Source organism: Pteropus medius, unplaced genomic scaffold (assembly GCF_902729225.1).
Source record: "Pteropus medius unplaced genomic scaffold, Ma_sr-lr_union100, whole genome shotgun sequence".
NCBI lineage: Eukaryota > Metazoa > Chordata > Mammalia > Chiroptera > Pteropodidae > Pteropus > Pteropus medius.
Window position 1 is genome coordinate 2258324 of NW_024351073.1, and position 23944 is coordinate 2282267.

General features: G+C 38.5%; 1 protein-coding gene and 1 pseudogene across 3 annotated transcripts in view; one reads left to right on the forward strand and one right to left on the reverse strand.

Annotated features, from left to right (window-relative positions):
- Window positions 1-9261: 9261 nt before the first annotated feature.
- The window catches only part of DAB2 (DAB adaptor protein 2), a 49137-nt gene continuing 34454 nt past the window's right edge, over window positions 9262-23944 (forward strand). For 2 of the 3 annotated variants that reach the window (XM_039842604.1, XM_039842606.1), the window contains exon 1: window positions 9262-9410. The gene's annotated coding sequence lies outside the window, so the exon portion shown is untranslated. Of the gene's footprint in view, window positions 9411-12115; window positions 13402-23944 lie in introns of those variants that run through there. The other variant, XM_039842605.1, reaches the window with a different exon arrangement.
- On the reverse strand, window positions 11046-11164 carry LOC120586348 (uncharacterized; annotated as a pseudogene).

Here is a 23944-nt window from a genome sequence, read left to right on the forward strand (position 1 = left end):
GTAGTTAAAGGTTATTTCAATAATCCTTTTGAGAAATGATGATAGTAGTAGCGGCAGAGGTGGTGAGAAGCTATCATATAATAAGAACAACACACAAAAATATTCCAATTTTTTCCATCAGTACTTATCTACTATATTATCAAGTGTTTTGTCACCTGTTAGTGTTCATCCCCAGACAATGGAAGCAAGCACCAAAAGTCGAACAATTTTTTTTATGAGAAAAATCTTAAAATGAGAAGAATCTGTTTCCTTTTTCCTGTAATTAACAATGATAGCTACCACAGGGCCTGCTATTTGCCAGGAATTGTTATTTTACATTCATTATTGTATCATTTAATCTTCAAAATAAACCTGTACTACAAGCATTCTTTTCCATTTAACACATAGAAATTGAAGAATCAATGAAGTTTAGCAATTTATCCTGTCATATGAGTCGTTAATGACAGAGCCAAGATTCTAATTTTCATATGCTTAATATTAACCCATGTGATTGTCATTATACTGCAGTGTGAATTAGGAAAACAAAAGTCGTTATTCTATTTAAGTATCTAATCACCGTGGTCCAGATCTTTAAATACCATGTTCCAGAGAGACTTCATTTGATATTTTTCATTTACAGGTAGTTGATTAATCGATTTAACTGATTGTTATTGACCAGGAATATTGTGAAAAGAGACTCTAAGTAGTCAACAAATGAGGAAAGAGGCTAGGACCTACCTTGTAACCAGGGGTGTACTAGAGGCGCACCAATGCTCATAAGAGTGACTTGTGCATCTCTACATTCAGGAACATCCTATGACACTTTGAAATAAGTCATGGTGGGCGTAGTTACCCCATGGAAATCAGCAAACATGATAAATAAGAACTTTTTTATTCAAAGACCTGATTTACCAACCTATACTATTGCCTCAAACTCACAACAAAATCTAAAGGCGTGAGTGTGTGTGGGTATCAAAGGTGGGGGAGAGAGAGAAACAGAAAGTGTTATTAAATCACTAGGTGTAGTTAATGTCTAACATTAATTTAAAAATTGCCTCAATATAAACCAAAATAACAAAAAGTGCCTACTTTACAAATAAACACAATTAATGTTTAGGATCACACACTTTCTTATAGGCTTCAGCAAAATGACTATAGGACTTAAGCATTTTAAGCAGCAACTGCAGATTTCTAGACTGGTTTTCCCTCAGTCCAAAGCCACACCTAGCCTTGCCTTTGCAAGTAATGTTCTTTTAGCAAATACACTGTGTGAACTTGGTCCTTCCGGAGAAGACTGAAACAACAGCAGTCTGGACAGGGGCCTATTGTATGGTTTTCAGGAGCTTTCACTCTTCTATCAACAGAAGCAAGTGATAAGATTTCTCCCCTGGAGGAATGTTCTTTCACCAAGGAGAGATTGAGGGAGAGAATCAGCACAAATATTAACCAAAATAAGCATGATTTCCTTGCCATGGGAAAAAAGTCAGGTAGAAATTGTTTTAGAATTATTGGTCATTTTGGATCATCCCCATAACTTGTATCTTCCACCAGTACTTCTTCTGAAAAACAGCAGCTTATACCAACCAAAACACATGTGCACGCGCACGCGCACGCACACGCACACACGCACGCACACACACCTGCTACCACCTCCGCTTCTACCCAATCTCTCTTAAACCCTTTCTTACAGAAACACTCCTCTTCAGTGGCTCTTCATTGCTGTGCTCAGCTATAGTGTGTAACTTCTCATTTTCTCTTTTCCCTCTTAATGACCATTGTCCAGACCAGGTCATTGTCCAGAGCCAGAACCAGGCTTAGGGGCAGGACAGAACTTTCTCTTTATGGTCAAACTCTAGACACCAGGTACCGCCTGGAAAGGGGCCTGAGGTCATGAGCAAAGCCAGAAAAATGAATTGCAAGGAGGCCATTGGTCCAGGTAGCTGAGGTGCAACGCCCACGGAGGACTGAGACAGAGAAGAACGAGAGGCCTGGAGAGGCACAGAGCAGTCACAGGAACGAGCAAGCAGAACATGATCAGCGTACGTTCTAAGGTTGCACTGGGGAGTCAGTGTCACTTACAGCCTTTTCATTTCTTCATAAATTCCAGCAAGAGTCAATGTTGCATAGGGGTTAAGTCACAGACCCTGAAATCAGACAGCTCGGGTGTAAGCCTGGCTTTGCCATGGACTAGCTCTGAGGATTTAATCAGTTTCCTCAGTTTCTTTATCTGTAAAATGGAGATAATAATAGGTTTTAACTCACAGGTCTTGTTATGAAGATTAAATAAATTAACATCTGTAAAGCACTTAGAAGAGAATCTACCTAAAAGAACAGAAAAGTAAAACAATACGCACCTGTGGACTGCCCCCACCATGAAGCCTTAGGGGAAAAAAAATTACCAGCATGATCAGAGCTCTCTTTTATTTATCTCTCCCCTTTCTCTCAAAGAAAACTGCCACCTTGAATTTCTGATTTATCATTCCTATACATCTTTATATTCACTTACATGAATAGTTAATTGTATCTCTAAGTAATGAGTACTTTTGTCATATTTTAAACCACAAATAAATGGCATCGTGCTTTATATTTTCATCTGACACTTGTTCTGTTTACTCAATTCACCTTTATTAATACAAGCAGTTCTGGGTCATACCTCCCTGTCATTCCTATTACTGGTAGAGTGTCCCTAGGGGATGCAGATGCCACAATTATTCATCTACTCTTTTGTTAATGGACACTTAAGTAGCTTCTACTTTTTGCTATTCTAAAACATTCTTAGACATATTTCTTGGTAGAAGAGTTGGAGATCTATACGTGACCCAGTACAGGATCCCCTTCTACACTCTATGGTCAAAGAGAAAGGTCTAATCTACTTTCCACATATGAGCCTTCAGATACCTGGAAAGGGCTCCGCTATTCACAGATCTCCCTTCTCCACCTCACCTCACCTCACTTGCTCAGGGCATCTCTTGCCCTGGATCCAAATGCCCAGCTGAGTCAGGCCACGCTGGCAGACCCCCCAGTGGTTCTTGGTCCCGGGAAAGTTCCCTCGCTGACCAAGAGGCCCACCTCTGGACACCTTTCCTTTGCTTAGTATCTTCTGCACGAAGGGCTGTCTGCAACAATGTTCTTTTCCAAGCGTGGACAGACCAATACAGGACAGAGTGAACCCTAAGAGTTTTCACTAACGGCCATAATTATGGCTGGGCCATGACTGTGTGAGCCATATGTTCTAGGTCATTCAGGAAAGTTGAGTAATACTTCTAGTTCTGTCCCTAACTCTGTAAACAAAAGTAAGCCCAGGTTTCTGTGCTTACATTTCTTAACCTTTAGAAAAAGGAATACTTGTCCTAACCTGTTTGACAATAATGTTGTGAGGACAAGTATCAGATTGCTACAAAAGACTCAGATAAAATCCTCAGATAAAAACTTCTAAGAAGAATTTAACTGTACACCCATAATGCGATGGAATTTAACCTTGTTTTATGTCATGGGGTCCTTTGATAATCCAAAGAAATTTATGGTGCACCTCCTCAGAAAATGTATATAAGCGTGATTACACCCATCTACATAAATTTCAAAATAATTGGAGTTAAATTACCCTGGAGTCCAGACATGTTTTCTCCCCATTCTCTAATTAAGAAGTGATTTTGAGCCTGAGCATTAAATGAATACAGCAAATAGTATTTCTTCTTCATTCACAAGTGGCTGTTCCAGTTTAGAAATTTTTTTGAATTAAGTGTCTGTGGATGGTGAAGCTCCTTTCTCAGCAGTAGCAACAGATCTTCAAAGTCAAAAAGGTTGGTCTTTAGAGACCATATTCTCATTTTCTGCTTTCCCTTTCCTTTAATCTCCCCATTTCATCAGAAATTCACTCATCTCTCTCTGACAGGATGGAAATTGATCCATTAAAGCAATCCTCACTAATATGATAGAAAATCAGGGTCTGGCACTGTCCCACAGGAGGGCTTAGCCTTTGGATGGTTCATTACAGCCCGATCAGCATAGTTATCTGAACACCCGATTTCCTAATGATGGAGCTCCTGATACTAGGGGTGGAAATAATTTGGAACAAGAATATCTTTCTAGTAATAATGTTTTTTTGTTTGGGGGGTTTTTTTGCACATTTTAAAAATAATTTATAGTATTTATATAATCTCAAACTTTTAAAGTCCTCTCATGAATATGACTTTTTTCACTTCCTAACAAAAACCTAAATGGGAGGGGGAGACAGGGATTGTCTATTTTAGAGATAGGGAAATTGAGTCATTGGGAAATTAAGTGGCTTGCCCTAAATCTTGCAGTCAGTAAGAGACGGAGCCAGGGCTTTAACCTGTATCAGATCCTAAATCTCATTTTTTCTTTGCTGTTTCATAAATGCAATCATGTATATGATATGTAGTTTCAATTTTAAAATGGTCTCTTTGAAGCCAAGATGTAGTATGGCTTCAGGAATAATAGAGGGTCATCCCAGGAGTCGGAAGTCCTACAAGCTTCTCTTTTTCTGAGTAACTTTAAGCTGAGTGCAGGTTGGAGTTAGCAGTCACCTCCACCTGCTCAAAAATAAGAAAAATAAAATCTATCCCTGCTCTTACCAATGCCTGGGATCCATTTAGCAATGACACAAGTGCCCTTCATTCCACAGTAAGGGACAGGATGGGAAATGCAAATATCTGGGTATAGGTCAGTGCAAATGGCTGATATAAGATATTTCTCTGAAAATAAGCCTTGACAGTAGAGGAGGCAGGGAGAGAAGTCGCCACCAGAGCTGGACACTGAGGCTGCAGAGAGCCAAAAGGAGAGGGAAAGGTCAGTGTCTAAAGACCAGTGGTGCTTGCCACCTTCCTCGTAACCTTGCATTTCTCCCTCTCCGCAGTTCTCATCTCTCCGAACAAAACGAGTGTTCTCTCTACTGCAAGAGAAACACAGTGTTTCTCAAAGTGTGATCCCCAATACTACCGCATCAGACTCTCCAGGAAGTGCTGGTTATACACAGATTCTCAGGCACTTCACACTCCTCTGCACTAACCCACTCACACACCTTTCCAGTTCTGGTCTCTGGGGCTGGGCCCAGGAATTTGCCCTTGTAGCAAGCTCCCAGGATGTCTGTTGTGAACTTTAAAGTTTGAGAACTATTGCTCTAGAGGCTGAATTAGATCAAGAGAACAATGATGAATAGTCACTTTTGAAAGACCTTGAGGAAAACACCTCAGGGAAAGCTTTTTTATGAAATTTTTTTACAACTCTTTCCTTATCTTAAAATAATTTGGTGCATTTTTTTTTAAATGTGCAAGTCAGTGGATATATCATTTCACTTAGATGTATAAATGTGATCTATATTTATATCTGCATACAGGCTATTTTAATTTCTTTTCCCTTTTTGCATAGCTCTCACCCGCTTTCTCTCCTGTCTTCTCTGATCTCCATCAAGTCCCCGGTAATCTATATTGCAATCCAGTCTCCAGTCTCTTTATAATCAGGCATACACACATACAAACACATAAACTCGAACCTATATGGATAGATGTTGCTTTTCATATTACTAAAATAGAAACTTATTTTACGTTTTTTCTGTGTCTTGCTTTTGTCACTCAACAATACCTAATAAAAATCCTTTTACATTATAAGGTTTAACTACAATTGGTTCTTTTAAATGATTCAGTATGATTTCACAGTGCCGATGAATCATAATTTATTCAATCATTCTATTGACAAACATTGTTTGTTCCCATGTTTCTGCTATAGACAATGCAGCAATCAACATCTTTGTATTTTATATATATGTTTATTTCTAGGGAATAGATTCTTATACGTAGTAGAGAGAACTATATAAGTGTTTGCTACAATAATAATTAATATTAGTATTTTACAGATTATAGTATATGTATTTTGATTTTTAATAACTCTTTCTAATTTGCTTTCCGAATAAGATAATATTTTAACGGTTAATTCTTATGTACTCTTTTTCTCCTTTACAAATTCTCCTTATAAAAATTCATGTGGGTAAGAACATGTATTTGATTATATAAATTTATCATTTTGAATTTTTAAGTATCCTTCACTTTACAACATTCCAACTTTTCAAGTACCATTTGAGTTTCACTAATATTTCACATCACAAGCAAATAGCAAGTATTGAATTATGAGGTGCTATACAGATGTAACTAAGAAAACAAACAAAAGCAACCTACAAAATAAAACCAAAACAGTTTGCCTTCAATGAGGCTACCCTCCAAATATTTTAGATGCTAACTAGCTAGACAGACAGACAGATAGGAAAAAGCCTCCGATGTTTGTCCTGCCTTGCCAACAGCAAATCTGATAGGGCCAGTTTTTCTGCATATACAAAAATGCAGGACCAGTCAAGGGCAAAGAACATTTTCTCTTAGCTATTCTATTCATTTTTTTTTTTTCTTTTAATGACCCTGAGGAGGGAAAAAAAAAAAAAAAAGAAAGAAAAAAGATGTGACCTTGCTAAATCCACAGACTTCAATCAGTCCTTGTTTGATTTGAACATCTGGAAGTGTCCAACAAAGCTTCAAGGTATACAGTTTACCTATGGCTAAGTCCAAAGTGCCATTTACAGTTCATGGGAAATGGCAGGATTCAAAATGAGATGTATAATGGAGACAAGAGCTGTAGAGAAATGGGGTAGAAGAAGGGCTAGAAAAGAGAGAGAGAAAGCATTAGATCTGTGAGCTGAAGGAGGAAAAACCAGCTTAATTATGGAAGAAAAGACACACACATAGGATAGCTGCCACAGGCAGAGTTGCTGTGGAAGCACATTCCAGGAAAATCTTAAGAGATTACTTTAATAATAAACCATGCATTCTTCAGCAAGCCATCACGGGATTAACTACCCCTTTCCTAGGCTGGGAATGCAGTCGTCAGTTTAATTTTTTTCCTTCTCCCTCACAGACAGGTTTTGGGCAAGAAGAAGAGTCCGGGAAAGATCATAGTTTTTCAAACACTGCATTGAATTTTTTTCACCTTAATTTTCTTCACCTTAATTTTCTAAACATTAATTTCAGTAGTCATAAGAAAATACCATGGTCTAGGCAGGGTTAAAGTCTGGGTGGGTTTGGGTGATTCTCCAGTGGCAAGGATGTTCATTTTAGACCTACGGGAAAGTGAACAACTTCGATAGAACAGGAGACTATGTTCCACCAGGGATAAGAAGTGTTAAATTGATTTCCTTTTTTTTTTTTCCTCATGTGAGCAAACACTGAATTACTGCCAGAAGCAATATCAGTGCCTTAGAGATATAAAAATACACTTCAAATAGACTTCTCCACTGTCAACTCTTAAGATTTCTGTGTAGAATGACAGAGCTGTCCTTTTTTAAGCTGTATGTATGAGCCCACTGCTCATAAATGAACTGTTTTCATCAAAGACTTCTCTTGAAACTACAACTCACTGCAGATGAAATCATTTTCTTCCTCTAGTTTCTTAGACAAATCCCTTCCATTTGGTGGGGTAGAGCGAACATAAGTTGACCTTTCTCAGTAAGAGAAATAAGTTTAGGTGGTCACTTCTGAGTTGAGAAAGTATTACAATTTGGGGGACAACAGAGACCAGGGTTTTTTTGTTTTTGTGTTTGTTTATGAATTGTCAAAGCCTCTCTTTGCCTGAAATCAGCTGTCATTTCTCCAGCTACTCAGCCTTTGGAAATGAACCCATCCCTCTGGACTCTGGATCGCAGAAGTAAAACACTATGTTTTAAGATGCACCAGAATTAAAGCTCTCTACATAAATGTTATAAATACCATCCTAAGACTAAAGTTTATATACCTCTTGTCATTCGCACAAAGTCATTTTTTTTAGTAATAACGAATTACCTCAGAGGAATATTGAAAGCTGTCAGCACTACCCTCTCCACCCACAGATCCCCAGGTGTGAGAGGATGAGACAGGTGACAGAAATAGAAGAGTCTAGGAGAGGAGATGTTCTAATTGTCACCTGGCTGTACTGCTCTACACCCCTGGCTCCCTGGCTCTTCCAAGCCTGACCTACTTGTGAGCAAGGGCTGCCTGCCACTCACATTGAGCTGCCTCAAATTACACAGTGGCTTTGCAGCGGGGCTAAGCTTGGACCACAAAATGCATCCTTGTTGTCTCATGAGCCCGATTTGAACCCCCAGTTTCCAGAGGTAAAATGCAAATCCACAGTATGTTGCTTACTCAATAGAATCCATAACCCCGTTCCCATCCGACTCACAATTTGGCATTTTCACATTTAGCACACACTGTCTCTGACTTAAAAGAAAGGGAGGAGACGATAGACATGCTTTTCACAAAAATAATTTCATAACCTTTTTAAAAAACAGCAGAACTTCTGAAGGTGTCCTACAATTAATCATGATTATAAAATATGAAGAAAATTAATTCCTACCTTGTTAAGGAAGGTTTCTAAAATATGCTATGGAGTGCCTTTCGACTGCTGAGAACTATGTCAATATTTTCAATATTTTAGTTCTCATATTTCACATTTTTCATAGAAGTATAGGAAACGCTATGGAAATTAGTGCAGATAAAGTCATGTTATGTGTCTACACATGGAAATACACAGTGTGAGTGAAGCCAGTATATAATCTTTGTTTATATCAGATATATAGCTTATTTAGATAGGTTATATAGACGTGAACATTTTTGTTTATATAGATTTCACAGAGTTTTGTTTTCGTGTCTGTATATATAGGGCTATATTTCTTACATACAGTATGTTTTACACATACACACAAAGATTTCCCACCAATTTAAGTGCACTCACGTCTGTAAATGAAAGACACACAAATTCCTTTAAAAGAGGCAATCACACGTTCAGCTGTAGAAACAGCAGATCCAGGAAAGTCAGAAGTAAAGGCAGCCCTTTGTTCAAAGAGCCCCAACGGGTTAGGATGACTTCGTGCGCCATATCGCTCCAAGTGGCAATCCAGAAAGGAATTTGTGAGATGAAGGTCCGGGTCCCACCCCTTTCCTGCAGAGTTCCCCTTTCTTGTCCTTACTTGCCCCCTCCCCCGTCCCCTGGCCCCAGCCCCAGTGAGTCTGGGGTTTTGACTGCGCCCTTCCTTTTCCTCCTCCGCTTCGCCGGGCTCCCTGCGATCGCCCCCCGCTGGCGGGGCTCGCGAGCCGAGGGCAGCCGGGTCCTCTGCGCGGCTGCAGCTCGAGTTAATAAACAGTTAAGTTTGGAAGACTCAGCAGACACGTTGAGGGGGAGTTACCGAGCCCAGGCAGCAAAAACATCCCGGCGCATTCCTGGGGAGTCCTCAGCTGCCAGCATCTGATTGGAACCATATCTCGCCGGCAGTGGCCGCGCGGCTGAAGCTCCCGGGCCGGCAGCTATTTAAGCGCGGCCGCCGTGTCGGCTGCGCGCAGCCTGGAGGCTCGGGCGCGGGCAGGTCATGCTCGCTTCGCAGAGGCGCTAGCCAGCCTGTGAGTAGCTTTCAAACCCTTCTTCCCTTTGGCTCCGTTTTTTGCGACCTCCCTTCCCTCCTTTTTTACTCTTCCCCTGCCCCCACCCCGCACACACCTTGGGGTGCAGACGTGGACTTGGGAATCTTGGAATTGAGACGGTGTACTTGGGTGTGCCGGGTTGTGTGGCTCAGACGTCCAAGGAATGCTTCCCGAATTCTTACCTTTGGGATCGGACTCCAGATGTCCAGCGACATTTAGCGTTCTTTGTGTGTGTGTGTGTGTATGTGGTGTGTGTAGGGCGCGTGTGCGCGCGTAAAGTGTGTGTGTGTGTGTGTGTGTGTGTGTGTACACACTTGTTTAGAAGCTCTGCAGGCAGCCCTGGTAAGATTCTGGTGTGGTTGCTGACCGCCTCATTAACTCCTCCAAGGGTGTTTATTTTTGCCGTGTGACAAAGGCTAGGGACCTGATATGTGTCCCCAGAAGGTTTTTCCTGGTGACTGACAACCTATGGCATTAAAACATGAACTTTGTCTTACATAGGCATTAAGAAATTATCTGCTCAAGAGACTGAACAAACTTGTTTTAAATCCCCAGAAGCCCAGAGCCCTTAAATGGTGTTTCCTCGCTTGCTGTAAGCTGGCTGGAAAGATTAAGTAAGAATTCAAGAAAAGGGGAAAAATGAATGGGTTAAAACCATGGAGCCCCAGTCAACATAGCGGTTTTCATAGCATAGAGCTGACTCTGTTATTTGTTTCTGCCATCCTTTCCTCTTAATTCTTAGCCTGGAATTTAGGTCCACAGTTGGTTTCAGCAGGGAGCTGTTTGAGTCCAAAGGGAAATTTAACTGGATTAAAAACACTTAAAGAATCTGGATATTATCTCCACCCCAGCCGCCGCTCCCGCCCCCACTACCTTTTCCTCTTTCTTTTTAGTTTGTGTTTGGAAGGAAGAGAGGCACTCTGTAAAATGAGCAGAGCAGAAATAAGCTTCCAGACACATGGAAAGACTTAAAGATTATGGAGGGGCGACTTCATGAATAGTAAATGTTGTTATTGCACTATAAAGGGACTTAATGAAAAAATTTCTGGCCCTAATCAGGCAAAGCAGAGGAATGGGGGAGAAGGAGGTAAGACAGAGTAACTCAAACAGAAGGTATGGCTGAGGGAAGAAAGCAGCTACAAAAATGCCTTTGAACATCTGATAAGGCTCTTGGAATGGTTTTGGTGGGATATGTAACTGACCTTCTTACAGGCTTGAGGTTGGCTCCCCACACAGAAGCATCTACTGACTCTTGAAGAGGGAGGAACTAGCTGAGAATGGGGGAGCATTGCCGCTACCAAATGACTTGTCTCCGTGTCTGTGACATCTCCATGCTTGCTTCTTACACCAGCAGCCAGATCTTGATTAGGCTGCTCTTCTCTGGGCCTGATGCCTGCCCACCCCAGATCCTGACTCTCTCTCACTGAAGGGAGATAAGCCTCAATGACCCTATAAGAAAGTTTCTTGTCTTCAGAATTCAGAATATTTGTTTTTTTTTAATTTTTTAATTTTTATTTTTATTTATTTTTATTTTTTTAGGCGAGGCAACCCTTGGCTGACCTCACAGATTGCAAGAAGCTTGTCGCCTTACAATTCCTTACTTTTTATTTTTTGCACCTACAGTACCTGATCTTCCTAGGCGGTCTTCCATCCAAGTACTAACCAGGCTTGACCCTGCTTAGCTTCCGAGATCAGACGGGATCGGGCTTGTTCAGGGTGACATGGCCATAGACCAGAATTCGAGAATATTTGGAATTGAGCTCTCCTTAATCTTTGGCGAAAGACCTTTTTGGTGGAGCTCTGAGTATGTGACAGTAAACAACAAATACTATACAATGCAAGATGGAGTGTGCAATATGGACGGTCTAGAGAAAGCACAAAGGAGACCATGTGGTCTTTTCCAACCTATATTTCTGAGACAGATTACTTCTAAATTCCTAATCAACTTCCTTCTAAGGCAAGACTGGATTGTTTTCCTGTTGTTGGTGAATAAGTTAACTTCTTCCTTCCCATCCTACTTAGTTCTGTCCCTTCTTATCTAAATGACTACCTTAGAAACTAGTTCTTAAGCTATACCTTCTTACATTTTTAATGAATGACCAAAACAAGTAGATGGAAGGGAAATGTCTTTCAAATTTGAACTAAGACACATATATAGTTGCCATTCTCATGATCTTGGACACACTTGATCTTTACCTGAAAATATAAGAGAGGAAAGGAAGCCACGGTACTTGTTAAAAGCCTCGCCTAATTTGTTAAAGACAGAATCCAGAGTCTGCATTTCTACTCAAGACTTTTTATAGTTTTAGATTCAAGTAAAGTCCAAATTCTTATGCATTGGCTTATTTGTTGCCTTGCTCAAAAAGTTGAATAGATTTCAGTCACCTTGCTTGGGTTGAAGGGAATTGCTTTTAAGACACTCGTTGTCATGAAGGTGGTACAGGGACCTCTGGAAGCTACTGACCAACTTGTTGGGGGTGAACTTATTGGCCTGCTCAGTCAAGTCTTAGATTAAGAAGACTCTTGGTCAGCAGGAAGCTTTGTGGAGGTGTGAGCTCTTGTGGGGTACAGTGAGTTTGGTACAGCTGCTTCATTTCTAATTCTACCCTCATATGTCTATAAGCCTAATAAGCTGGCTACCACCAATATTTTTTACTTGTATAGTTCTGAAGACTGCATGTATGTCTCTTCCTCAGTCTGTCCTGGCTTGAGGATTTAATTAATGCTTTCCTTAAATGCAAAGCTAAGATGGTGAAATGCTTCAGAAGGCTGCTGCAGACTTCATAGTCCTCAGAACAAGTCTCCCCATGTGGAAAGACTTGAAAGCAGACTGGTTGGGGAGGTTACAGTAACTACCAAACACATAAGGTTTCCTACCTGCTGAACAGAACCAGAATGAGAACTATACTGAGAACACGAAGCACCTCAGTAACGGGATGTGGTACTTAAAAATTCTAGTGTTGCTGGGTAATTCTAAAGTTGAAGCTGTGCCATTGAATTGCACAGAGGTAGGCCAGAGTCACGTTTAGATGAACCAGCTGTAGCATCAGATACGTGTGTTTAACAGCAACCTAACACATAGAAACATATCCTAGCGTTATTAATTGTGTAAATCAGAAGGAAAGCAGGCCATTAAGTCTCCTCTTCTTCAAAAAACATGCTAATTTCTGATGAAGGGAACGAATAATGCTAAGTATGACACCAAGGGCTAGCTAGCCCATGCCAGTTTCTTCCTTCCACCTAGCGCAATCCAATAGTGGTTGGGAGTGTGGGTTCTAGACTCCCATTGCCTCAGTTCGAGTCCCAGCTACACCACTGTTGCTTACCAGACCTTGGGCAAATTGTGTAACCTCTCTGTACTTAAGCTTTCTTATCTGGAGAAAATAATTGAGCTTACCCCCAGGTTTGTTGGGAAGACTGTTAATCTAACATGCTTAAAATACTTATTCTGTCTGAGTTAGAAATTTATGTTTTGTTTCGGCTTTGCCCCCTGAACAACTGAATTATGTACCTTCGTGAGAACTGAAGGCAGAATGGAGAATTTCTTTGTAAAATTGGACACCACATGTCTACCTGGAAAATGTTAATCATTCGAGCACTTAATAGTAACAAAGCCAGCATGTCTGCTGTGCTCACGCTAGAACAGACCAGGAGTTACTCTCTGTTCTCCGTGTGGAAGCCTGCAGCTTGGTTTGGTCAAGTTGACCTCTGGTCTCATTGAAGCCTTCCCCACCCCCTTTCAGACTGCTAAAGAGAGGGGGCAGTTCTTCCCCCTGAAGTCAGCATTACAGCAGAAGGAAGTGGGAAGGGAGGAACCATTCGTACTCAATGTAGTGACTAGGCTAGAAATAAAGTCTTCTGAGTGCATGCGGCCTCATACTATCCTTGCCCACTTAGCTGGGCAGGTTGCCATGGTTATTCCCCTTCCCCAATCCTTCTCCTATCCTGGAAGGAAGCCTGCCGCTCTCGGGTAAGCAAAATCTGAACAAATTGCTTCCTGGTCTGAAAATGGAAGTAACTTTTTTTTTTTTTTAATTGAGGTAGAAGCTCCTCTCTTCCAACTTCATCCTTTTCCTTGTCTTCTAAACTTATTTGAACTCTAATAATTGTCTAACTCTTACTAATTCTTACATCATCAAGATAGCAAAACATTAAAGCTTCTGAAATGTCAGGAACATAAAAGCTCTTGCCTCAATAGAATCAGCTTACAATTTTTCTCTGCTACCATAACTTGTAACTTAGGACAAGAAACCTTTAATTGCCTTAAACTGGTAAGAGCTCTGAGTGAGGGGGAGAGGTTGAGTGAGTGTTCGGGTCTAAGGAAGTTACCAGGAGTCAGGATGTGTGAAGGTTGTCACTTAAATTTTTAGGTAACCACAGAGTAGAGGGAGCAGGTAGCATAGAAAGTAACAGTCCTGAAAAATCTGGATTGGAAACACTGTCCAACCTGGAAGAAATTTGGGTGAGGGATATGTGGTTAAAGGTTTTCTCTATCCTATTTCTCCCTAGCAATGTGATGCAAAATGCTACTTAGGAACAGACTTAGATCTTTATGTGACAGATGAACTGCAGTAAGTTCTCATTTAATAATCAAATTCATTCAGTCTTTCAAGATTGGACATTTAGTGTGGTGTCTGTTTCACAGCTAGAGAGGACTCATTTAAGACAGTCGTTCTGAGTGTGGTGTCCCCAGACTAGCTACATCAGCATTACTTGGGAACTTGTTAAAAATGCAAATTCTTGGTTCCCTTCCCAGAACCACTGAACCAAAACTCTAGCAGTAGGGTCCATCCAGCTGCATTTCAGCAAGCGCAACACAGATCTAAGAGTAACTTTCATAATTTGATTGTTTTATAATTCAGTTGTTCAGTGGAAAGCATAACAAACTGAATTCCTACAGTCACGGAAATAATAAAGCAAAGCATTTAAGATGCAGAAAGATAAAAAAATCTCAGGCCTTGACATTTGTTCTACAAGTATTGCTTTCTTGATCTTAGGAAAACTGATATATTCCTTAGTTTTATATTACCACCTTGCTTCCAAATTCTTTCTCCTCCTTTGGGGTTTTTAAAGAGCATAATTAATCTCCATTTATTAGGAGACTGTCCCAGTCTTTTTTTTTTACTTCTTTTAAAAAAAGATTCCAGTAAACTAGATCATTACCCTTGAACCAGATGGTTTTCTCTAACCTATAAAACTTTTTATTTTGTTTTTCATGCCATGCCCAGAATGCAGATGAAGCCCTCTCCATAATGGTAAATTAATCTGCTGCACTTAGGTTTTATAGAGCTTTATGGTTTATGAAGTAATGCTCCATTCTCCCATTTGACTTTCACTTTAAATAACTTAAGGTAGAAAAGATATCTGCATTTCTTAAGTCAAGTAGGATCAGTAGATATCAGCTTGTCCAAGATCATATCATTAAGTGATAGAGCCAGAATTCGAGCATGAATCTTTATGTTTTGTTTCTTGGTGTTTATCGGAATATTTAGCAAGTACTTATTATGTGAAGTATTTGCTAGATTGGCAATGGAAGAACTACCAGGGAGTAGAAATCTAGAAGAAAGTCTATATCATGTGATGCAAAGAATGTAGAATCTAGACCTGCCATTCCTTAGACTTGCTACTCAACGTTTCTGGCCCCTTACTTGCCTCACTCACCTTGCAAAACAGTCCTAAGAATGACTGATGTTAATCGGAGACTGGTGCTTAGCAGACATCACACTTTAGATGGAAAAATACAAGGATGCCATCCAGAAGCAGAGAATTGGAATTCCGGCTTTGAGGAGGCAACGTAGGTTAGAGATTAGAAGCTTGGGCTCGAAGTTCAAATGGCTGTGTTTACAACTCAGCTTCGCCATTTAAGACTAGAGATATAACATCTGAGTTTCATTTTATCCTTCAGTAAAATGAGTGTCCTCAAAATGAAAATTCAAGAGGAAGCCATTAAAAATACTTCCTCAGTGCTGCTGCTTCAGAAATGTACCTGTTCTAAAACTACAATTCTCCGTGTAATAGCTAAGTCGATGTTAACAAATGGTCTTATTCTCATTGTTTGTGAGCTTTAGGCAAGCTAAAATCTAGAGGTGAACACATTCAGGCTGAAAATTAAGACTGTCTTTCCTATAGACCTTGAAACTATTCAATGCAAGGGACAAACAGGAGAATGTTGCAATGCTTTCTAAATCAGCACAGGCTTAAGATACCACTTAAATCTCATCTGGGCAGGACAGTTGAGTCTTCCTGAGATCTAGAGTTAATCCAAACCCAAATAACTGAAAAGTAAAGAATAACATCACTAAATGTATCCATATTGGATGCAGCTATCCTCATCGTTCTAAACATTTCACCCAAAAGACCTCACTTTTTATGTTTTAAGTGTCCTGTTAGGGGGCCAAGATCTATTCTAATGTTCTGTAATATGTAATACAGATGCTAACGTACTTTTTGCTATCATTTAGTGCAGTAGAAATAAGCCAAATGTGTTTGAACTTTTGTCAGAGGTCTAGTATAGTCATATGAAGAATGCTGCACCATATTGGCTTTGGGGCACAATGTTAATTAAGACAGGAAATGCATAATCACCCTCCAGATTAGAAGATCAGAAGTCAGAATGTTACATAGTAGGTGCTCAAACACCTGTCCTTTAAAGCAAAGTCTCAACTGTGCATTAATTATATCAGCTTGGGGTGGGAGGAGTTAGTTTTTGGTTTTGATTTTTTTTTTTAACCTTTGCTTCTAATGTCAGACATCTTAAAAGCAATTCCAATTTTGAAGTAGAAAACAAATATGTAACCAAATATGTAACCATAGCATTCATAGCTTTTTGGTAACAAGGAGATTTAATATTGATTTTTGCCTGAATCAAGGTTCAGCTGTAGCTGAAGCTTTTCAGAAACATACATATACTTGAGTCAAAACAGTAATCTTACTCAATGTCCAAGCTGTCTTCTGAAGGGTATCTTGATGCATAGATACTTGCTTAACTGCTGATAACTTGTTCTTTGGGATTTCTGATTTATCCCCTAGTCTAATGTTCTCAATAACTAAAAGTTTGTTATAATTAAAAGTCAGATGAAAATGTTTATCTAACACCTGATAGTGAACACATAGACATCAACAATTTCTGCTTATGAGAAATTTCGAGAAAATGAAAACTACTCAACTAGCAGGTGGTTGTATTATAATTAAGTAGTACAGAGTAGGGTCCAGAGAGAAAAAAGGACACCAGTGTAATAATGGATTTGGCCTTCAAAGTAATGGTGGAAGTCAGAATAGAAGACAAATGCATTCTAAGCAGAAGCACATAAACAAATCACTCAGGTGTATATCCAAAGAATACTGACTGGCCAGTTTGGTCAAGAGAAAGTACAGTTGTCAGAAAGGTAAGAAGTGATATTACTTGAAAAGGAGAGATGAATTGCAATGAGCCATAGATGTCAGGTCGAGAACTTAGAGCTTTATTTGCTAAGTAGTACATCTCTTTGTTAAATCAGGAAAACAAAATGCCGACTTGGGTTAATTAACCTGGTTGCATTGGCAGGATGACTGTGAGTGGAGATTGCTTAGCAGTTGAGAAAAAAAAACCTGTATTTCATGAAAAATCAGCAGAGAAGGTAGAGAAAAGATTTGCTTAACTGAATAGTAAGGAGCAAATGGAAAATATGTATTACCCCTAATATTTTAAGTGCACTGCTCTTCACCAGGCTAATGGGGCCTAGAAAAGTAAGACAGATGATTCCCTGACCTCAGAACTTCATTGAATTGGGGGGAAAATTACGTATGAATCAAAGGACAACAAAAGGTCATGGCAAGTGTAGGAAATGGTAGGACTGGTAAGAGGTCAGGGAAGACTTCCCTAAGCCAATACACCTTGAGTGGACTTTGAATGACAGGTAGGAATTCAAGTATGTGAAGGCAATAAGTATTACAGGATTACAGGTTAAGGAGCAACATGAAGAAAGAAAGCATAGGGGTGTGTGTGTGTGTGTGTGTGTGTGTGTGTGTGTGTGTGTGTGTGTCCACAGTAAATGGAAGAGATCGGCTTACTTAGGGATTTGAATCTCAGGTTGATAGTGAATCTCTGAACTTAATACTGATACCTGGTTAATACAAAATGAGGAAAGGCATAAGATCTGATAAGGCCTTACTATAAGAATTCAGCCATGAAAGTAGGTCAGTTACAACTAGAGTCTCTCACAACTTAGATTCTCTCATTGGAGTGTTATAAGGAGATGAAAGAAGAATTTATCCCACAAAGAGTTTCTTTACATCAGGTATCCTTAATATATTCAAAGATACTTATGCTATGTGTGTAGAAAATATCAAAATAACACTGCGATATGAGTTAGCTAATTATGAGGGACAAGACATGTGATACAAGGTAATATAGCTAGTTTAAAAGCAGGAACTTAAGGTGGTGATGAGGCAAGATTACAGAGGAATGCTAGAACTAAGAAAAAAATTTTCCTGAGGAGGAAGAACAGGTTTGAAAATAAAGGCAATTATAGAAAATAAAAGGTCAAAGTTTGCCAGTTTCAATAGGCATGTGAACAGTCTAAGATAAAATCTTAGCTTCATGTCAAGCTACAGATCATACTGTTGTGGGTCTTGTAGATATATCTATATGCAAAATAAATTATATATGGAGATACAAATGTTCAGCTTTCTATACAAAAACTCTGATAGAAACGATGGATGCAACTGTGTTCTGTGTTAAGATTTGGACTCCTAACACCTCATGCAGAGAACACTTGTTGAGGGCTTACTATTTGGGAGGATAATAAAGTCCATTTACTTGCTGAAGGCTCACATTAACCAAGTTCTACCTGCTATTTCCCTGCTAAAGCTCTATAACTAGGTAATGCTCCTCCAACAACCAAAGCCATAGCAGGGTGGGGCTTGGGGTACCAGTTACATTTCCATAAATTGCTTCATTTAAATCTGTGATTTAGTAGTTTGGGCTGATTTGAAAGTGACACTATTGTACTCTTAGAAAATCGGCAATGAAAGGTGCCAAAGAACACATTTGGTTCTAGAATATAGAAGTTCATGTCATCTTTGAATTGCTTGCACTTCTGAAGTGTCAAAACTGAATGCCAAATGAGCATAGTGTTTTTTTGTGGTGTTTATGAAAACAGCATTGATTCAAAACTTTGGATTTTAAGGTAACTTTGCAGGAAACATCATTAGTATCACGAGATTTTTCTCTGTCACTCTATCACACGGACACTCTTGCAGTATGGTTATAGGAGACTCCCAAATACTAACTAAATATCCCTCATCTAATGAATGTTTTAAATAAATGTCATAATTTTAAAACTGTCTGTTGAAGAGGGTAATTAAGCCCTTAAGGCAAAATTTGCAGCTTTCCATGGTTGATATTAATAAGAAAGCAATTTATATAAAATTCCTTGAAGTAATTTTCCTCTTATTAGACACCATTAATGGCAATGAAACTTTCTACTCTAATCAGAAACATTTTCTCTAAAGCACTTAGTTTGAACTACTACTTGCTTGTTCTGTTTCCCTTGCCTATATGGTAAGCTCCTGAGAGCAAAGACCATGTCTATTTTGTCACTGTATACACAGCATAATACAGTGCTTGGCACACAGTAGGTATTCAATAAACAATAACCAGATGGCCAAGTAAATGAGTGACTCAAGCTACTCTCATTTGCAATATTAATTGTAATTTGTTATAGAGTGAGCAAAATGGGAAACTAGTTTATCTTATCATCTGTTGGTTTAAGTAAAACAGTTCTGAGTCCTTTTTTTTTTTTTTAAACTTTAAGGTTATTTATAATGAGTAATATCCATATGTTCCCCTAGTTTATATCTGCTCAGGGCCTGAAAAAGCAGACAAGCTGTTACTGAAATTCTCCAGATGATGTGGTCTTTTCAAGTCCTTGGTTTAACTTCTACCCATGGAGTATTCATCATAGTTCATACATCTGTCTGTCCCAGTGGTGTAGTCACCTGGCTAATAATAATAGTGGTAAATGGTTTTCAACCTGATATTTTATCCAAGGACAACTTCTTATTCTCTTCTGTTTCTGCTTTTAAAAGTGTCCACTAAACTGCCTACTAAAGAACTAATAAAAACTGAGAAAATAGATTAAACCTTTGGCTCAACACTGGGTAATTAAAGTTATCATTTTGACAACACAATTTCTGTCCATATCAAAGAAACCTGTTTTTTTTTTTTAATTTGCATGTGAAGCTGTATTGTGGGTAAAGATGAGATGTCCATTAGACTCTTTAGAATGCTTAATTAGGTTGTCAACTCATTACTGTCTGCACAGATCCCAAAGGGTCCAAGAATGCCAGTCTAGAAACCAACCATAGACCATACTATGACCAGCTTTCAAAATTCTAGCATGAGAGTTTTTCCAAATCCTAGTTATCATTTAATTCAAAACTTAACTGTTCATTTTTTAATATATCAACAGTTTTTCTCAACAAACTTGAGTAGGTAAGTATGAATTAATGATGTCTAAGAAGATACTACCAAAAGCTGACTGTGGCAACATTCTTTCATATGTTCACTTTGAGATTCTCTTAGCCTTTGAGTTTAATTTCATGTGACTGAACCTAGAATATCTTCATGAGTCTATCTTTAGCCCAAGTTAGAATATAGATTACCTACATATTAAATATTACTGATGAATTAGCATATCCCTAAGGAATTTAATTTTAAACATACAGAAAGGCATATGTCACCCTAAATATCACTATTCTAAATGTATAAGAAGCCAGAAATCTGTCTCTCATCCTGCTTCCACCCTTCTTATCCAGCACTTCCTTGGTTCTGATCTTTCTAGTCTATCAATACTTATATGGAAAAACATATGTAAAATGGGAAATTGCTATATATTCTGCTTCAAACAAGGAGCTATAATGACATGACTATTTTAATCAATAACTGCCTTTTACAAAAGATGTTCCTTTAAGTGCTCACATTTCAAAATATCATTTCACTTATATAAGTTTTTATAAAACTGACATAATTGAAATCCTTTTTTTAGATCTGAGAATGAAGATTGTAAGATGTAATGGCTTTTGACTTTTTTTAAGCCACCTTTAGGACACTTTGTTTATTTGAAGTTTGAGAGTCAGCGAGCATCAGAGCTTGACAAAATAAGATAACCTTGAATCTGACATTTGAGATTGTTAAACCTTAACCTTTCAATTAAAAGGCTTTGTTTCCAAAGGATTAGCCAAGTATCTAAATGAAAGAAACCGGCAGTGTGGCAAGTGGCAAGTCCATGTAACTATCATACTACAAAGCTATGTGACTTGTTGATGCCATGGCACTATACTGGGATTTGTCACCACCTCAACCTCCATATCATTGCTCAAAACCTCAAAGTCTTCCGGGTACCGTCTAGACAAAATATAGTTTTGTAAATTACTCTAATCCAGTTTGACCCACCTTTCAACCTTTTCCCCTGGTATAAACTAGCGCGGGTTCTGTATTCTAGCCAAGCTGACATAAACATCCCTCATGCATTGCTATCGATTCCTCTTTTCCGAATGTATTTTCTGGCTAATGTATATTCCGCCTATGTGAAGAACTAGCTTAATTTTCTCTTTGTATGTATTGCTCTAAAACAGAGACGTTAAGCGCTTACGTATTAGACCTGTGTGACTTTCAGAGGTCTGGTTAACTGTACTTGAGCTTCTACTCCTGTCAAACAGGGATGATATTTTTCCCATAGGATTAAATGAGAGTCTTAGCAGCACACCTGGTCTATAATAAATATTCGATAAATTTAACTTTTAACAATGTGGTAGTCTTTCTATGTTTTTAAAAAAACCTGTTTAAGCCATTCCCAACCCTGTCTCCCCAATCTGCTTTGCTCTCTTTTTTCCAGAGCATTTATCACTTTCTGAAAGACTATACTCCGTGTATGTGTTTTTGCTGCTAGGGTGTAAACCCTGTAAGTAAATAGATCTCCATTTTTCCCACTGACATATCACAAGCTCTAGATGAGAGCCTGGCATATGGTAGGGATATAGATTTATTACATGAATTAACTTGCTAGATCACTGGCATTCAAGAGCAAACTTTGTTTCCAGTCTCTAAATTGTAATGGCTTTGGGCAGAGATCAATCACCAAACAACAACAAAAAAAGCTATCAGTATTTGAAGTCTTTTAAAATTTTCTAATAGCATGACTTTAGAGCAAAATCTATGGTAGCCAATGACTTACCATTTGTGTAGTCAAATGTGAGATAGATGACATACTCTTAAGTGTTAGAAGGGATGGTATGTTTGTCCCTCAAGGGAATTTCTTAGATGGAGATGTAAATGTAGAGTAGAATTTAAGATAGGGAACCTCAACACTGGAGAGAGTGACCCTGAGAAAGACACTTTATTCACATCCTTCTTCTGATAATTAGCCCTAAATAAAAAAGGAGAACTTTGCTTACTTTAGATAGAGACTAAGAAAAGTTGTTAGTGCTGCTTCTCTCACTAGTTTGCTTGGTGCAACTAATTATCTACATGCTTCTGTAGTTTGTGGAAAGTACTTTGCTAGCTAATAAAACATTGCAACTATAAACATATTCTGGATTTCAAATTTTGCTGCACTAGAAGGCTTCTGTAGGGTGTAGGTCTTGATCATTACTTTTCTGAGGATTTGTCTTAACTTCCTTGTCTGCAATATTTAGTCTTTTTAATAAAGTTTGGATTAGGAACTTAATAGTGGCTTTCAAAGAAGACTTGTTTTTGCACAGAACTGTAGAGTTCGGCTAAGGAAATAAATGATCGAGTTGCATTCTCTGATGCTAAAAATGAGAAGACTAGAAAAGCAAACACTACTACTGAGTGAATCTGTGTAAAGCTTCAGGGACCAACTCAAATCACTTTTATTTAATGACCATAATAGGTATCATAAAGAAAGGTTGCAAATGGAGTCTCTATCTAATCACTTATACTCATCCCATGTTTTCCTTAAGTGTTTACGTGTCAGTTACTTAGCAGGCACGGAATTGTACAACAGGTCATTAATAGTTCAGAGAATAGAGGGGATTGCTCTAAAAGCTAATGAAACATCTCTTGCTTAAATATTACACTTTTTTCTGAACCAAAGAAACTTGCTTTACAGTCACTGATGTTGTCATTCCTGTGTAGTCTGACCAGCTTTTTTTGTAGTTCAGTATAAATATGAATACCTCATAATGGGTCAGGAAGTCTCAGAGGAAGCCCGGCAAAGGGGCATACAATAGACCTAAGTGGCACCTCCGTAATTTGTTATCTTAAAAAAGTAATAGAACCCTAAAGGGATGGTGTGTATTCACTAGGCCTGGGAGAAGGAAAAACTCTCATCCATTTACTTATTCTGGAAAGTCTCCCCTTGGTAAAGTGGATTTTTGACCAACCTCTTGCCCTAAAGCCAAGCCTTAACCATTAAGGAAGACTTGTTACTTTTGAGTGCTAAGCAGGTTCGTAAGTAATAATTTAACACAAAGGACAAATACTTGACATAATTTCTAGCCAAAGCTCTGAGAAATAATTTTTAAAACCAGAATGTAATTCATAGGTTTTTAGCACAAATATTAGAAAATACAACACTTTTACCATTAACTTAAATCAAACTCATTTAACATGAAGGAGTGGAGGGTTACCCAGCATTAGAGTCACTGTAAAACTGTCTGCGGCTGGCCATGATTTTGAATAACATAGATTAAAAGACACAGACATAGATCCAATAAACAAGTCTTGATAGTCTAGAAAACCAGAAAAACTAGATTGTCCTAGCATATAAATTTATCATTTCAAATAAGTTAAGCCTTTTGGGAAGCAGCAATTCCTCTGGCACCATATGAGCTGATGATTTGTTTAGTTAATGCATTTATTGCCTTTTAAAATATCCAAATTGACTTGTTTATCAGGCTAGCAATACAACATTTATAAGAAACAGCATATTGCATGGGATAAAGTTAAAACATTAATTCCTTCTTTCATCTTGTAGAATAATATCTAGATCAAAAGTTTAGGGAAGAAAATTGCATTTTTCTAGGCTCCTCAAAGTCAATGGTTAATGCCATCTCTGGAGCTTATCTTTAAAAAAATTATGATGTTGTAGGAGTAAAAAATAAAAATAAAAAATAAGGGATTGTAAGCTGACAAGGTCCTTGCAATCTGTGAGGTCAACCAAGAGTTGCCTCGCTAAATAAATAAATAGATAAATAAATAAATAAATAAATGGCAAAAAAAAAAAAAGGATGAGGGGATGAAATATCCAAGACGTTAGCCTTTTAAAATGTCTAATGATGTAACCAGGACAATTTTCATAGATATCCTGTTTTTATTCAACTGATACAAATATGATTTTCTCCCCTCCCTTAGCCCTGGAATGATGACTTGAGAAAGCAATCCAGTGGGATATATATGTTAGAAAATCTTTAAAGTGTCTCTTTGAATCCCAGAATAAACTTGTTGAAATCTGTACAGATTAAGGTGATAACTTGAGCTCTTTACTTATGTTCTTTGATTATTACAACCA